This window comes from Bidens hawaiensis, unplaced genomic scaffold, assembly GCF_021521415.1.
Source record: "Bidens hawaiensis isolate Kalapana, Puna unplaced genomic scaffold, B.hawaiensis_p1.1 tig00022669_1, whole genome shotgun sequence".
Taxonomy (NCBI): Eukaryota; Viridiplantae; Streptophyta; class Magnoliopsida; order Asterales; family Asteraceae; genus Bidens; species Bidens hawaiensis.
This window is the reverse complement of record NW_027493534.1, coordinates 252,547-267,500: the sequence shown is the minus strand read 5'-3', so window position 1 is coordinate 267,500 and position 14,954 is coordinate 252,547. Positions and strand designations below refer to the sequence as shown.

At 35.0% G+C, this 14,954-nt stretch overlaps 2 non-coding genes across 2 annotated transcripts; one reads left to right on the top strand and one right to left on the bottom strand.

The window, feature by feature from the left end:
- Window positions 1-1,732: 1,732 nt before the first annotated feature.
- On the bottom strand, window positions 1,733-1,803 carry TRNAC-GCA (transfer RNA cysteine (anticodon GCA)). Its single transcript has one exon. It is a non-coding gene; the product is annotated as a tRNA-Cys (tRNA).
- A 753-nt stretch (window positions 1,804-2,556) lies between these two features.
- Window positions 2,557-2,644, top strand: TRNAS-GCU (transfer RNA serine (anticodon GCU)). Its single transcript has one exon. It is a non-coding gene; the product is annotated as a tRNA-Ser (tRNA).
- The last annotated feature ends 12,310 nt before the right edge of the window (window positions 2,645-14,954 follow it).

Below are 14,954 nucleotides of genomic sequence, written 5' to 3'. Positions count from 1 at the left end.
TGGATAAAAGATGTTCGTATGTTATACTATTCAATTCTCGACGACGAATTAATTTAATAGCTCAGATATTGTTATTCATGATATTGATCCGATTCAAGATCATCGATAGGTAATGCATTCATTGAATTGACAGGTGAAAGATTTATCATCTCTATGGGATTAATTCCCGAGTTATTTTGAAAAAAAACGATGAGATTATGGAAGTAAATATTCTTGCATTTATTGTTACTGCACTGTTCATTTTAATTCCTACTGCTTTTCTACTTATAATTTACGTAAAAACAGCCAGTCAAAATGATTAATTACTTTAAATGAAACTTGACTTCTGAATTCTTATCAATAGTTGAAGAAATCAAATGAAAAGTATTCTATTTTTGTTTTGCGCCTTCAATGAAATCAACGGGCTATAATCGGCGGTATTCTATGAGATCCGAGAGTATGGTAAGTAAGAAATTGATTTCTTACTTATCATACTCTCTATTAGTGTTATAGTAGTGTATAAAATTGTTTATAATAAAGTTGGTATACTATATTAGCTTCTATCTTCAATATATGTAGTTATTAATCCATATATGGAATTTACGTAGGACCCAATTCTATTTCTTTGATACATCTATTTATTCCGATGAATCTGAAATAATTGTTTTGTTTTACTGTTATAGAATACATTGATCCACTATAATCCAATGGAATTTGGAAACGAAGATATTTTGATTTGAAAATGATTTCAATTCAAATCAAAAATGCGTTGCAGAACGATCTATAAAACAATTGATACCGTTTCATTCCTCAACTAAATTAGGAGTGCTTCTAAAGTCCACTTCTTCCCCATACTACGAGTGAAAGGGAAAATGTAAAGACTACCATTAAAGCAGCCCAAGCGAGACTTACTATATCCATGTGAATTATGTCCCTTATCTCTATGATAGAATTATTCCATTATTGCTCACTAATAATAGTAGAATAAATGGTCCAGAGTCAAAAAGGGATTCTGGGCGAACACTATTGATGAACCAATCAAAAAATCCATTTCAAAAATTTCTATATGATTTATAATCGGGAAAGACTAAACACAAGTAAAATAAAAAATCAAAACTACAAAGGAATGTTACTAATGGAACATCTAGTAATAAAATAAGAGGGCACATTCCTTTTTTTCTAGCCCATCAAAGTAAAAATAAATCAATTGCTATCTATTACAAACTTTTTCCTATTTGATCTAATCCGTACCCTTTCCCGATTGTCTCTCTGAAGGAGTTGGGAGATAGTATATTATACTTTTACCGAGAGGTTAAAAAAAAAAAAAGAATCATTTTTTTCATGTTTTTTTCTTTAAATTATCCATCTCAATCTAATAGTGATTGAATGCATGAACACTCAGAGATTCTCGCGAGCCTATATATGTAGATTACACAGTATAGAAATAGAAAGAACTTCCCCCAACCAGTAGTTAAATTATCTCCAATCAAGACCCAATAAGTAGACATTACATTAGTAGTAGAAAGGAATCGGGAAGTCTTGCTTCGACCATTAAAATCAAACATTAAAATCAAATCTTTCTTTTCATTTTGGATTCAAAGATTTCCGATTTCCAATCTTTTACAAAATCCCCAGAACGGATGTTTAGAATCAACCAAGTATTAACAGTCCCCTTATTCTGTTCTGGCTGGGTAAAATTAGGTTGAGTTATATCAGCAGAACAGAATAAGAGATTCCGATTCGTTTGTTGATGAGGCGGCACCCGGATTTGAACTGGGGAAAAAGGATTTGCAGTCCCCCGCCTTACCACTCGGCCATGCTGCCAAAACGATACACAATAGGAGAAATTTTTACCTTTTTTGTTGGATTACTCAATTTTAGTTTATTGTACTTGCATCCCCTTTTGAATCCTTTTTCTAACTAAACTTATCAAAATTAGAAAAAAACCCTCTTCCCCTTTTGATTGTCCCTTCGGGTGATTGTATAGTATCTCAAAACACACAATGCCAAAAAGCTTCCCCTCACTTTTCTATTGAAAAATCAAATGTATATTTTCACTCAAAAAAACCAAAATTTATGACAAACGGGATATTCGTTGAATGAGAATTCGTCAATGATTCTTGGATTTGAATCGAAAATTTGGTTTGCCAAACGACATAAGAAAATACAAATTGATACATACTTGATTTATCCTTTTCTTGATTTATTCTTTTGAATCAAAAATCCTTCTCAATTTCCATTATAACAAAAATGATAAGTATATGTAAACCCCAGAACGGAAATTGTTACACGGGTACTAAATTGGCTATTTAGAGTATGTTGCCTATAAATAAAAAAATGAAGGGAATTTTTTGTAACAAAAAAAGGCCCGGCTGGGTATTGACCGGGCCAGGCCAAAAAGGCACTTCGAATAAAATAAAAGCAAGAAGGTCTTCTTTTTTTATCTTTCTATTTTGATCTTTCGAGCATCTAAATGGAATTGCTAATTCTATAATAACGATAAAGAATGTGAAAGAAATACTTAATTTAATCCTTACTTGATGTGTAATGTAACATAGTAATTATCTTTTTCAATTGGGAGAGATGGCTGAGTGGACGAAAGCGGCGGATTGCTAATCCGTTGTACGAGTTATTCGTACCGAGGGTTCGAATCCCTCTCTTTCCGTTGATGACTTTCTATTTTTTTTCTAGTTAAGTGTGTGGAATAGCTAAAAGAAAATAAAAATATGAAGAAAATTGTAAAATAAAGCAAGAAAAAAAATTTATTCTTCACGTCCAGGATTACGTCCTGGATCATTGGATAGGAATCCAAAGATGAAGAGAGAAACAAAGAATATTACTACTGTGTAAACGAAAAGTTTGAGAGTAAGCATTACACAACCTCCAAGATCATTTTTTGAAAAAAAAAACGAGAGAAAAGAAAAGATAATAGATCCTCCATTTTTATATCACATATCTTATTTTGACACCAAAAAATGAATTCTAAAATAGAAAAGAATGTTCAGAAATTCAAATGAAGTTGTGAAGTTGAAATTTTTCAAAAGAGTCTTTGATTACCAGAAATCACTTTCATACCCCCAATTAGATGTTGTAAGCGACCCTAAGCTAATAAGGTATTTTGCCGGAAAGGAAAAAGGATTAAAATCGGGAAATGGAGCGAGCTGGATTTCTCACGGCTATTCGATCATTTCAATGTTTGAATTGAAGGTTCATACTGTTAGACTTATTTGATCTTATCAAATGTTATCATTTTTCTCGAATAAATCATGAATTCTACATGAATTCTATAAGATACTATTAAAGATCTTATCGAAAACTTACAGCAGCTTGCCAAACAAAGGCTAAAAGAAAAAAGAACAGGGGTATTACTGGCATAACATCTACGATTGGATTCAAAAAAGCATAGGCTTCGGGCAATTTGGCGAAGAAAAGACTACTCGGATAAAGGGCAGAATTAAGACAGATCAAACTAAAGATATTAAGCATAACAGACATTTTTTTCGTCGAGATAATTGCATTTTGATTGAGTTATTGATATAAGGAAAAATGAAGAAAGTAAGGTAGACAAAAAAATCCTTCTTTTTCCACTCAATCAAAAATCCTACAATTCTCAAAGGAGACTAGAAGAAATCATACTTTCATACAATATCTTAATTGAATTATATGTAATGATCAATAAATTAAGTTGAATTCTAGATATACACATGTCAAAATCCTAGCAACGAATCTATAATATCTATAATAAATTCTATAAAGAAGAAAGGTTTTCTATAGATAGTTGGACTGGAATTGACGAACACTTAATACCAATATTATTCTTTATTAGTATTAGTGTCCAATAAAAATAGAAATGGGGCGTAGCCAAGCGGTAAGGCAACGGGTTTTGCTCCCGCTATTCGGAGGTTCGAATCCTTCCGTCCCAGAGCATATCCCCTGTACCCGAATACTTCTTTTTTGTTCAACAAGGTTCTGTTTCACGGTCTAATATTGGATAGAATAGTATTCCTCTTTCTTTTTTTTATTTTGAATGATTCTTTTCGGAATCATATCTGAATTTTTCACAAACCGAACTAAATTGAGTTCAAATGACATGCAAAAGTAACTAAACCCTTTTGATAAAGATAAGATGAGATGTAGAAAGATTACTTAACCTCAGGTTCAAATATGAAAATACATATAAAAGAGGAAGTGCTTAGCCTATAGGTATGTATTGTTATCAGGTATGTATTGTTATCCTATTTCAGTGACAAAAAGTCTTTCTATTTTTGTGAAAAAGGGTTTTCATACTTACTTAAAAAATAAAAATTTAAATATTTAACAATTATATTTATTTTCATTTTAAATATTTAACAATTATATTTATTTTCATTGTTCGATCTATTTAGATTATTTGCTTTACATCATTGAGAATTCCATTCGAAAAGAAAAAATGATCTTTATTATGATAATCAAATGGAGTCTTTACTGTAAAACTTGGCTCAAATCATGATATAGAAGTAAGAAACTTTTTCAAGTATAAAGACTTGTAATGATTCTTTATGGATTGAATCTTTGGGAAGTTTTGGGAAGTTAGAATTAGTAAGTCTATCTTATTGAGTCACTTGAAGAAGCAGAGTCAAATTGAATTTATTTATTTAGAATTTCTTTATTCGTGTGATTTCTGTTAGTTATGTTATTTCTCTATTTAGATTTCTGGATATTTCTGTTAGACATTTTTTGAGATAGAGATTTATATCAAAATGTTCCATTCATACAAAAAAGCCGGGGTCTTGCTAATATTTATTCATAAAAATATTGATTATCTATGTAGCTGTAGCTAAGAAAAAAGAGAAATAACTATGTCTCTGTACCGACTGAACCAATGACTATTCATGATTCCATAATTGAATCAATTCCATACCGGTTCGAAATTAGAGGAATGTTATGGTAAAACTTCGTTTAAAATAATGTGGTAGAAAGCAACGTGCGACTTGAAGGACACGATCCGTTGTGGATACTTATTCTTACATCCACCATTTTATATAGGAAAGAAGGTGCTCTTGGCTCGACGTCGTTTTTCTATTCTACTAGAACCCTTCTTTTTTTATTGGGTTGTAATTCTAATGTAAATAGTTTGTGATGGAGCTCGAGTAGAAAGTATTGATTAATTTCTCAGGGGCAACGATCTAGGGTTAATGCCAATCAATAAATTGGAACAACTTCGTAAGTATATCTTCGATATAGAAATCGAAAGGATCCGATTCGAGCAAATTTTAAACAATTTTGAAAATCTAAAAATTTTTGTTGGAACGGCTAAAACTTTTCGATTCACGGTGTATCGTGCACGAATAAACCATCGGTATGATTCTTTGATAGAAAGAAATCACAAAAAGTGGTATGTTGCTACCATTTTGAAAGGGTTAAGAAGCACCGAAGTAATGTCTAAACCCAATGATTTAAAACCAAGATAAAGGATCCCAGAACAAGGAAACGCCACTTCAATTGTCTCACGGATCCAAATACAGAATCCAAATCTATTTTAAACGAGACGAAAAAGGGAGGGTTAAAGACCACTCAAAAAATAAAAAGATTAATATCTTTAAGATATTTTAAAGATATTTTAGAATTCTTGAACTTGAGTTATGAGTAGAAATGATTTTTTTTCATGAAGAAAGCTAAAAATGAAAAATGACTATGAGTTAAATTATAGACTAATTTTTTTATGGAGTCCTTTCCTATTTATTATAATTTTATCCATAGACAAAACTTCTAATCATTTTTTCTCGAGCCGTACGAGGAGAAAGCTTCTTATACGGTTCTAGGGGGGGTTTCTTTTTCATCTACATCTATCCCGATGAGCCGTCTATCGAATCGTTGCAATTGATGTTCGATCCCGAAGAGAAGGAAGAGATCTTCGGAAAGTGGGTTTTTATGATCCTATCAAGAATCAAACTTATTTAAACGTTCCCGCTATTCTCTATTTCCTTGAAAAAGGCGCTCAGCCTACAGGAACTGTTCAGGATATTTTAAAAAAGGCAGAGGTTTTTAAGGAACTTTGCTCTAATCAAATGAAATTCAATTAAATTAAGGAAATAAAAACTAAGGATAGGATAGTGATTTCTATATCATTTTGGATATCTTTTCTATACTATGTTTTTTTATTTCCTTATTTTTTTTCTTGCTCTACTTATTTTCTTGCTATCTTCGTATCTATTTATCATTGCTTTTATAGAATCTTTTTCTAAGTAAACCTTATTTGGTGGATCCTTACAAATATAGAAAATTCTGACATTACCTGCAGTTTTCATTCGAACTCTAATACCAAGTAAGAAACAAGGAATCGAAGTTCGTTATTCGACTTATTATATATGGATTCAATACACTATTGATTGCATAAATCCTTTTTCTACTTTATCTTTATTTATTCTCCACCTAAACTAAAAATTTTAGTATATATGCATATTCAGTGCCAATCCAACACAAGTCTTTTTTTTTTCTTTTTTTCAATTTGAGTTCTTGTACTTTTTCCATCGTATTCTTTTATTAACCTTTATATTGACAATATTGTATCGAACAAATATAATTCATCGTGATAAGAAGCTCTATTTATTTCTGTCCCATAGGTTTTATGTTTGATTTTTTACCTGTTGATTCAAATGATGGGTTCGTTGGATTAGCGTTGCTACTCGGATTTTTGGATGAAAAAGTGGATAACCTAGAAATAGGGGATAGTCCAGCATTTTTTACATTTCTTTCTTTTGATTTATTTCTTTTTCGGGAAATTTTTTCTTTCTTTTTGGGGAAATTTTTTCGTAGATTACGTAGATTTATGGTTTGATTTAATCATTTTATTATTCTGTTTATTCTGATTGTATCTACATATCCTTTTTCTATATGGGTTGCTAACTCAAGGTAGAGTACTCGGCTTTTAAGTGCGGCTAGGATCTTTTACACATTTAGATGAAGCGAAGGATTCGTCCACACCATCGGTAAAGTTTGGAAGACCACGACTGATCCTCAAAGGGAATGAATGGAAAAAATAGCATGTCGTATCAATTAAGAGTTCTGAGAATATTTTATTCTTTCCGGCTCAAGACAAAGCCTTCGTTTAAATTATTCAAAGGGGCAAATAGAAGTCAATTTTAAGTTCGGTCGAATTAAGAAATGGATAGGGCCCCATGGCTTCAATTAATTTCATTTTGATTATAGGGAAAGAAAAAGCAACGAGCTTCCGTTCTTAATTTGAATGATTACCCGATCTAATTAGACGTTAAAAAAATATTAGTGCCCAATACGGGAAGGCTTTCTCCCAGGAATGTATTCTTGATTTTTTAATGAATCCTAAATATTACCATCCTCCATTCCATAATGGAGAAGTATGTGTATAAGAAACAGTATATTGATAAAAAAATTTCCAAAATCAAAAGAGCGATTGGGTTGAAAAAGTAAATGATTTCTAATCATCTTGTTATCCTATAATGAAAACAAAGGAAAAAGATAGGATAGAGAATCTGTTGAGAATTTTTTCTGTATCCGAGGTATCTATTCGGTTTGTACTATAATACCTTGTTTTGACTGTGTAAGGCCCCGAACCCGGTAGCCCTACTTTAACGTCGGATTTACTCATAAACACAGTCCTTCAAATCAGAGTTTATTAAAAACTTTTCGCGGAATATAAAACGTCAATCATTTGTTACAAAACATTAAATCTTTTCTTTGATACCATAACACAAAACTTTATATTTAAAACATCTTTACTTCTTTCTTCAGATGCCAGCCGTTCAATCCATGCCGTGTGTCATCCTCATGCTAGCTCTATAATCAGCTCACCTGCGTGCATACTAAAAGTCAGCTACGCTGAGTGAGTTCTAGTTAATCATACAATATCATACAATACCTTCTTACATACATTCGTACTTAACCTCATAACTTTCTTTCATACACACATAAGTACTCATACCTTCATTCTTACTTACATACTTTCTTTCTTACTTACATACTTTCTTTACATTCATAATCATACGTTTTAAAGAGCCTTTCGCCCTATAACCTCACAGATATTATAAGGGTCTGGTCCCTAGTTTTCGAATATTAGAAGGGTTCGATTCCCTAACATCACAGATATTATAAGGGTCTGGTCCCTATCATCACAGATATTATAAGGGTCTGGTCCCTATCATCACAGATATTATAAGGGTCTGGTCCCTAACATCACAGATATTATAAGGGTCTGGTCCCTAACATCACAGATATTATAAGGGTCTGGTCCCTAACATCACAGATATTATAAGGGTCTGGTCCCTAACATCACAGATATTATAAGGGTCTGGTCCCTTGTTTTCGAATATTAGAAGGGTTCGATTCCCTCTTCGTCACCATACAACCATACATCATACCTCGAGTATTAGTAGGGCTCGGTACCCTTTTCGTAACCATACATTATCATTTCTTTCTTCTATTATCTCTATCATGTTCATACACATAAACATACATATCATACTTACCTTACACATAGTGTTACAACCTGACAGTACGTGCAATATCCGAAGATCGTTCACGTACCATCAAGCAATCATTCCTATATATCATATCATTCACATAAGGCATACACTTATCTCTTAGGATAAGCGTATTAACAAACATATCGAGTATGCACACAGCCCCGAAAACATAACACATAAATGGGGCTAGAAACTCACCTGAACACGGTTACGTTCTCCGTTGATTGTAATTCCTTTCTTTAACTGGGCTCGGCTAACTGTATAATATTTACACATATCAATTAACTACTACTACCCGTTTTCAATAACTGCCTTAACACATTTCCCATTAGGTTTTTAATTCATTTTAAAAAAACGAACTTCGCTTCAGGCGAAGTTAAACCTTAGGCGAACTTGGAAACAACTTGGTTCTGGCTTGATTCGATCGAATAGGAACACGTTCGATCGAATAGGAACACGTTCGATCGAATACAACACGTTCGATCGAATACAACACGTTCGATCAAACAGGAACACGTTCGATCGAATAGGAACACGTTCGATCGAATACAACACTCATTCGATCGAATACAAAACTCATTCGATCGAATGAGTTGGAGACCATTCGGTTGCTTCCCTATTCGGTCGACTGGACTTGTTCGATCTACGCATTCGATCGAATGGACTGATTCGATCGACTGGTTCGATCGAATGAGTCTGGTTCGACTCCTTCAAGCTGGCGACGGAGAAACCCACGGGTTTTCCAGATTTTCCAGATTTTTGACCCAAAATCGACGTTTTTGACATGGAAATGCTCGGGATTGAAAGGGCTATCGATTCCTTGTACTTTTAAACACACAAGCTTGCATTTTGACACCAAAACAAGGCGGTTTTTGACCCGAAAACTCAAGTTACGAAAATGGGAGTTTTTGCTCGATTTGAGGTCGAAAATGGTTATGAAAACGGATGATTTTCAAGAGGGACTTACCAAAAACGATTAGGAACAAGATTGTGGACTCGGATTTGTGATTCGAGAACTTTCTCTCTCTAGTTTCTCTCTCTAGAATTGAGAGTGTTTGGGTGTGGGAGTGAAAGGGAGTTGGTGAAAATGGTGAAAGTGTCAAGAACTTTCGTTTATATACTACGGGTTTGGTTAGGCTCGGGTTGGCTTCCTACGGGTCGAGACAGGCCGAGTTCATAAAATAACTAAGCCCAAGACCCGTTCCTTACTCGACATTAAATAACTAAAACGTGAAATTACTAAACATAACTTTCTTTTATTTATCATTATAAAAATTTTGGGATGTTACAAGTCTTCCCTCCTTAAAGAGGTTTCGTCCCCGAAACCTAACTTATTCCCTATAAAAGGAAAACTTCTTATATTTACACGCTTTATTGAATCGCCTTCGCTTTCTGAGTTACCCTTCTTACTTCCGGCTTTGCAGTCATCGAATGGTGGTCATGTGTTTTAGCTATTTAAGGTAGCTTGTCCATGAGACCCTCGATGCACCAAGACTCATCTCATCCTTCTAAGGGTTTCGATTAGTACTTTTAACACTATTGTCTAAATCAACATTTCACCATAACATAATAATCATTCTTAACCAAACTCAAAATAATTACACACCACAGATAAACATAAGTTTTAAACCTTAACACAAAACAAGTTCTTAAGCAAATGTAATTTAATAGAACCATTGCATGAGCAATTATTCCTTCATCAGGTGTTCCTCTCTGCAGTTTCCCAAAGTCTTCATCCTTTCGCACCTACCGCCCCTGATTCCTTGCAATCCCTAGCCATGTGGTCAGCTTTTCCGCATTTGAAGCACTTTGGACGATCAGGGCATTCTCGAGAATAATGCCCACTCTTTCCACACCGATAGCACCTGTCTGTCCCAGTCTTGCATTCTCCCTGGTGCACTCGCCCACATGTCTCACATGTATCCTTGTTCCCACCCTTGGCCTTCCTCTCATCAGTTGTTGTCACCATCACGCCAGACCGCTTAGTAGAGGTAGCCCATTTCTTTTCCTTCTCTCCCCCCACCGTTCTTGTTTCCCCACAATCCCTAGCAAAGTGACCCGACTTACCACACTTATAACATTTCTGGTCCTCGGTGCAATCACGAGTTATGTGTCCCTTCTTCCCACATCGGTAGCACTGATTTGGACCAGCCTTGCATTCTCCTAGGTGCATCTTCCCGCACACTTTGCATGTTTCCCTTCCCGCGACCTTTAGTATCTTCTTCCCCGCATACTCCACGACATCTACAGATCCTTTGGTTCCTTTCGCTCCTCCCTTATAATCATCACCCTTCTTTCCGTCTCCTCCTGCCTTCTCAGTGGCCCTTGCATGGTTTTCGGCAGACTTGTCAGTACGAAATTTCTTCTCTGCAGCAGCTACAGCGTAAGAAATGGCAAATTGAGTAACAGGATCCAGCTGATACCCTTCATTGCTGCTTGGTCCTTGCAAAGTTTCACTTTTATCCTTTTTCGTGGTAGTAACTAGTTCTTCAGAAGGTTCTCGGACAACGCGTATTCCAAGAGGACGTCCAGTGTGACCTCCCTTACCAACAAACCTTTTTGCTCCAGCCATCGTAATCTAAAAGGGAAAACACAAACATCATCACTCAAGGAACTATCTAGTACAAGGATAGTAAGGCTAACAGGTAATAACAGTGGCCAGTTGTGATTAGCTGATCACGTTACTTTCCGTGTCCTATACACTTCCCTTTATGAGTCTATTTGTGCTGGTTCTACTTAAGCAGTTTGTCAAATCAAACAATCAATTATTCCTATCCCTGACGTTCTCATATCTTTCCTTTCTCATTAACATATATCATTTAATCATACACCTTACCTTTACTGATCTTGCTTGAGCGACACATGGCATTCTTGAACTGGCATCTTCTTTCCTTTCTTACTTAAATCCCATTTTCTGTTCGAGTCTAAGCATGTAGGATGCTTAAATCTCTCGAACTTATGCTCTGATACCAACTTGTAAGGCCCCGAACCCGGTAGCCCTACTTTAACGTCGGATTTACTCATAAACACAGTCCTTCAAATCAGAGTTTATTAAAAACTTTTCGCGGAATATAAAACGTCAATCATTTGTTACAAAACATTAAATCTTTTCTTTGATACCATAACACAAAACTTTATATTTAAAACATCTTTACTTCTTTCTTCAGATGCCAGCCGTTCAATCCATGCCGTGTGTCATCCTCATGCTAGCTCTATAATCAGCTCACCTGCGTGCATACTAAAAGTCAGCTACGCTGAGTGAGTTCTAGTTAATCATACAATATCATACAATACCTTCTTACATACATTCGTACTTAACCTCATAACTTTCTTTCATACACACATAAGTACTCATACCTTCATTCTTACTTACATACTTTCTTTCTTACTTACATACTTTCTTTACATTCATAATCATACGTTTTAAAGAGCCTTTCGCCCTATAACCTCACAGATATTATAAGGGTCTGGTCCCTAGTTTTCGAATATTAGAAGGGTTCGATTCCCTAACATCACAGATATTATAAGGGTCTGGTCCCTATCATCACAGATATTATAAGGGTCTGGTCCCTATCATCACAGATATTATAAGGGTCTGGTCCCTAACATCACAGATATTATAAGGGTCTGGTCCCTAACATCACAGATATTATAAGGGTCTGGTCCCTAACATCACAGATATTATAAGGGTCTGGTCCCTAACATCACAGATATTATAAGGGTCTGGTCCCTTGTTTTCGAATATTAGAAGGGTTCGATTCCCTCTTCGTCACCATACAACCATACATCATACCTCGAGTATTAGTAGGGCTCGGTACCCTTTTCGTAACCATACATTATCATTTCTTTCTTCTATTATCTCTATCATGTTCATACACATAAACATACATATCATACTTACCTTACACATAGTGTTACAACCTGACAGTACGTGCAATATCCGAAGATCGTTCACGTACCATCAAGCAATCATTCCTATATATCATATCATTCACATAAGGCATACACTTATCTCTTAGGATAAGCGTATTAACAAACATATCGAGTATGCACACAGCCCCGAAAACATAACACATAAATGGGGCTAGAAACTCACCTGAACACGGTTACGTTCTCCGTTGATTGTAATTCCTTTCTTTAACTGGGCTCGGCTAACTGTATAATATTTACACATATCAATTAACTACTACTACCCGTTTTCAATAACTGCCTTAACACATTTCCCATTAGGTTTTTAATTCATTTTAAAAAAACGAACTTCGCTTCAGGCGAAGTTAAACCTTAGGCGAACTTGGAAACAACTTGGTTCTGGCTTGATTCGATCGAATAGGAACACGTTCGATCGAATAGGAACACGTTCGATCGAATACAACACGTTCGATCGAATACAACACGTTCGATCAAACAGGAACACGTTCGATCGAATAGGAACACGTTCGATCGAATACAACACTCATTCGATCGAATACAAAACTCATTCGATCGAATGAGTTGGAGACCATTCGGTTGCTTCCCTATTCGGTCGACTGGACTTGTTCGATCTACGCATTCGATCGAATGGACTGATTCGATCGACTGGTTCGATCGAATGAGTCTGGTTCGACTCCTTCAAGCTGGCGACGGAGAAACCCACGGGTTTTCCAGATTTTCCAGATTTTTGACCCAAAATCGACGTTTTTGACATGGAAATGCTCGGGATTGAAAGGGCTATCGATTCCTTGTACTTTTAAACACACAAGCTTGCATTTTGACACCAAAACAAGGCGGTTTTTGACCCGAAAACTCAAGTTACGAAAATGGGAGTTTTTGCTCGATTTGAGGTCGAAAATGGTTATGAAAACGGATGATTTTCAAGAGGGACTTACCAAAAACGATTAGGAACAAGATTGTGGACTCGGATTTGTGATTCGAGAACTTTCTCTCTCTAGTTTCTCTCTCTAGAATTGAGAGTGTTTGGGTGTGGGAGTGAAAGGGAGTTGGTGAAAATGGTGAAAGTGTCAAGAACTTTCGTTTATATACTACGGGTTTGGTTAGGCTCGGGTTGGCTTCCTACGGGTCGAGACAGGCCGAGTTCATAAAATAACTAAGCCCAAGACCCGTTCCTTACTCGACATTAAATAACTAAAACGTGAAATTACTAAACATAACTTTCTTTTATTTATCATTATAAAAATTTTGGGATGTTACAGACTGTATCGCACTATGTATCATTTATAACCCCCAAAATCCTCTACCCTTAATTTAATTTAAATCAAATTTCAAATGGATAAATTCCAAAGCTATTTAGGGCTAGATAGATCTCACTACTTCTTATATCCCCTTATCTTTCAGGAGTATATTTATGTACTTGCTCATGATCATGGTTTAAATGGATCGATTTTGTTGGAAAATGCAGGTTATGACAATAAATCCAGTTTAGTAATTGTGAAACGTTTAATCATTCGAATGTATCAACAGAATCATTTTATTCTTTATGTTAATGATTCTAAACAGACTCCATTTTTGGGGCACAACAAGAGTTTTTATTCGCAAGTAATGTCAGAGGTTTCTTCAACCATTATGGAAATTCCATTGTCTCTGCGATTAATATCTTCCCTAGAAAGGAAAGGGGTAGTGAAATCCGATAATTTACGATCAATTCATTCAATATTTTCTTTTTTAGAGGACAACTTTTCACATTTAAATTATGTATTAGATATACTAATACCTTACCCAGCTCATCTGGAAATCTTGGTTCAGGCTCTTCACTATTGGATAAAAGATGCTTCCTCTTTGCATTTATTAAGATTCTTTCTTCATGAGTGTCATAATTAGGATAGTATTATTACTTCAAATTCAAAGAAAGCCAGTTCTTTTTTTTTCAAAAAGAAATCACAGACTATTCTTCTTCCTATATACTTCTTATGTATGTGAATATGAATCTGGCTTCCTCTTTCTCCGTAACCAATCTTCTCACTTACGATCAATATCTTCTGGAGCCCTTATTGAACGAATATATTTCTATGGAAAAATTGAGCATTTTGCAGAAGTCTTTGCCAGGGCTTTTCAAGTTAATTTATGGTTGTTCAAAGATTCTTTCATGCATTATGTTAGGTATCAAGGAAAAGCAATTCTTGCTTCAAAAGGGACGTTTCTTTTGATGACTAAATGGAAATATTACTTTGTCAATTTCTGGAAATCTTATTTTTACCTGTGGTCTCACCCAGGAAGGATTTATATAAAAATAAACCAATTAACCAACCATTCCCTTGACTTTCTGGGTTATCGTTCAAGTGTGCGGCTAAAGCCTTCAATGGTACGCGGTCAAATGCTAGAAAATACATTTTTAATCGATAATGCTATTAAGAAGTTTGATAGTATTGTTCCAATTATGCCTCTGGTTGGATCATTGGCTAAATCGAAATTTTGTAACGCATTGGGGCATCCTATTGGTAAGGCGATTTGGGCCGATTTCTCAGATTCTGATATTATTGCGCGCTTTGGCCGTATATACAG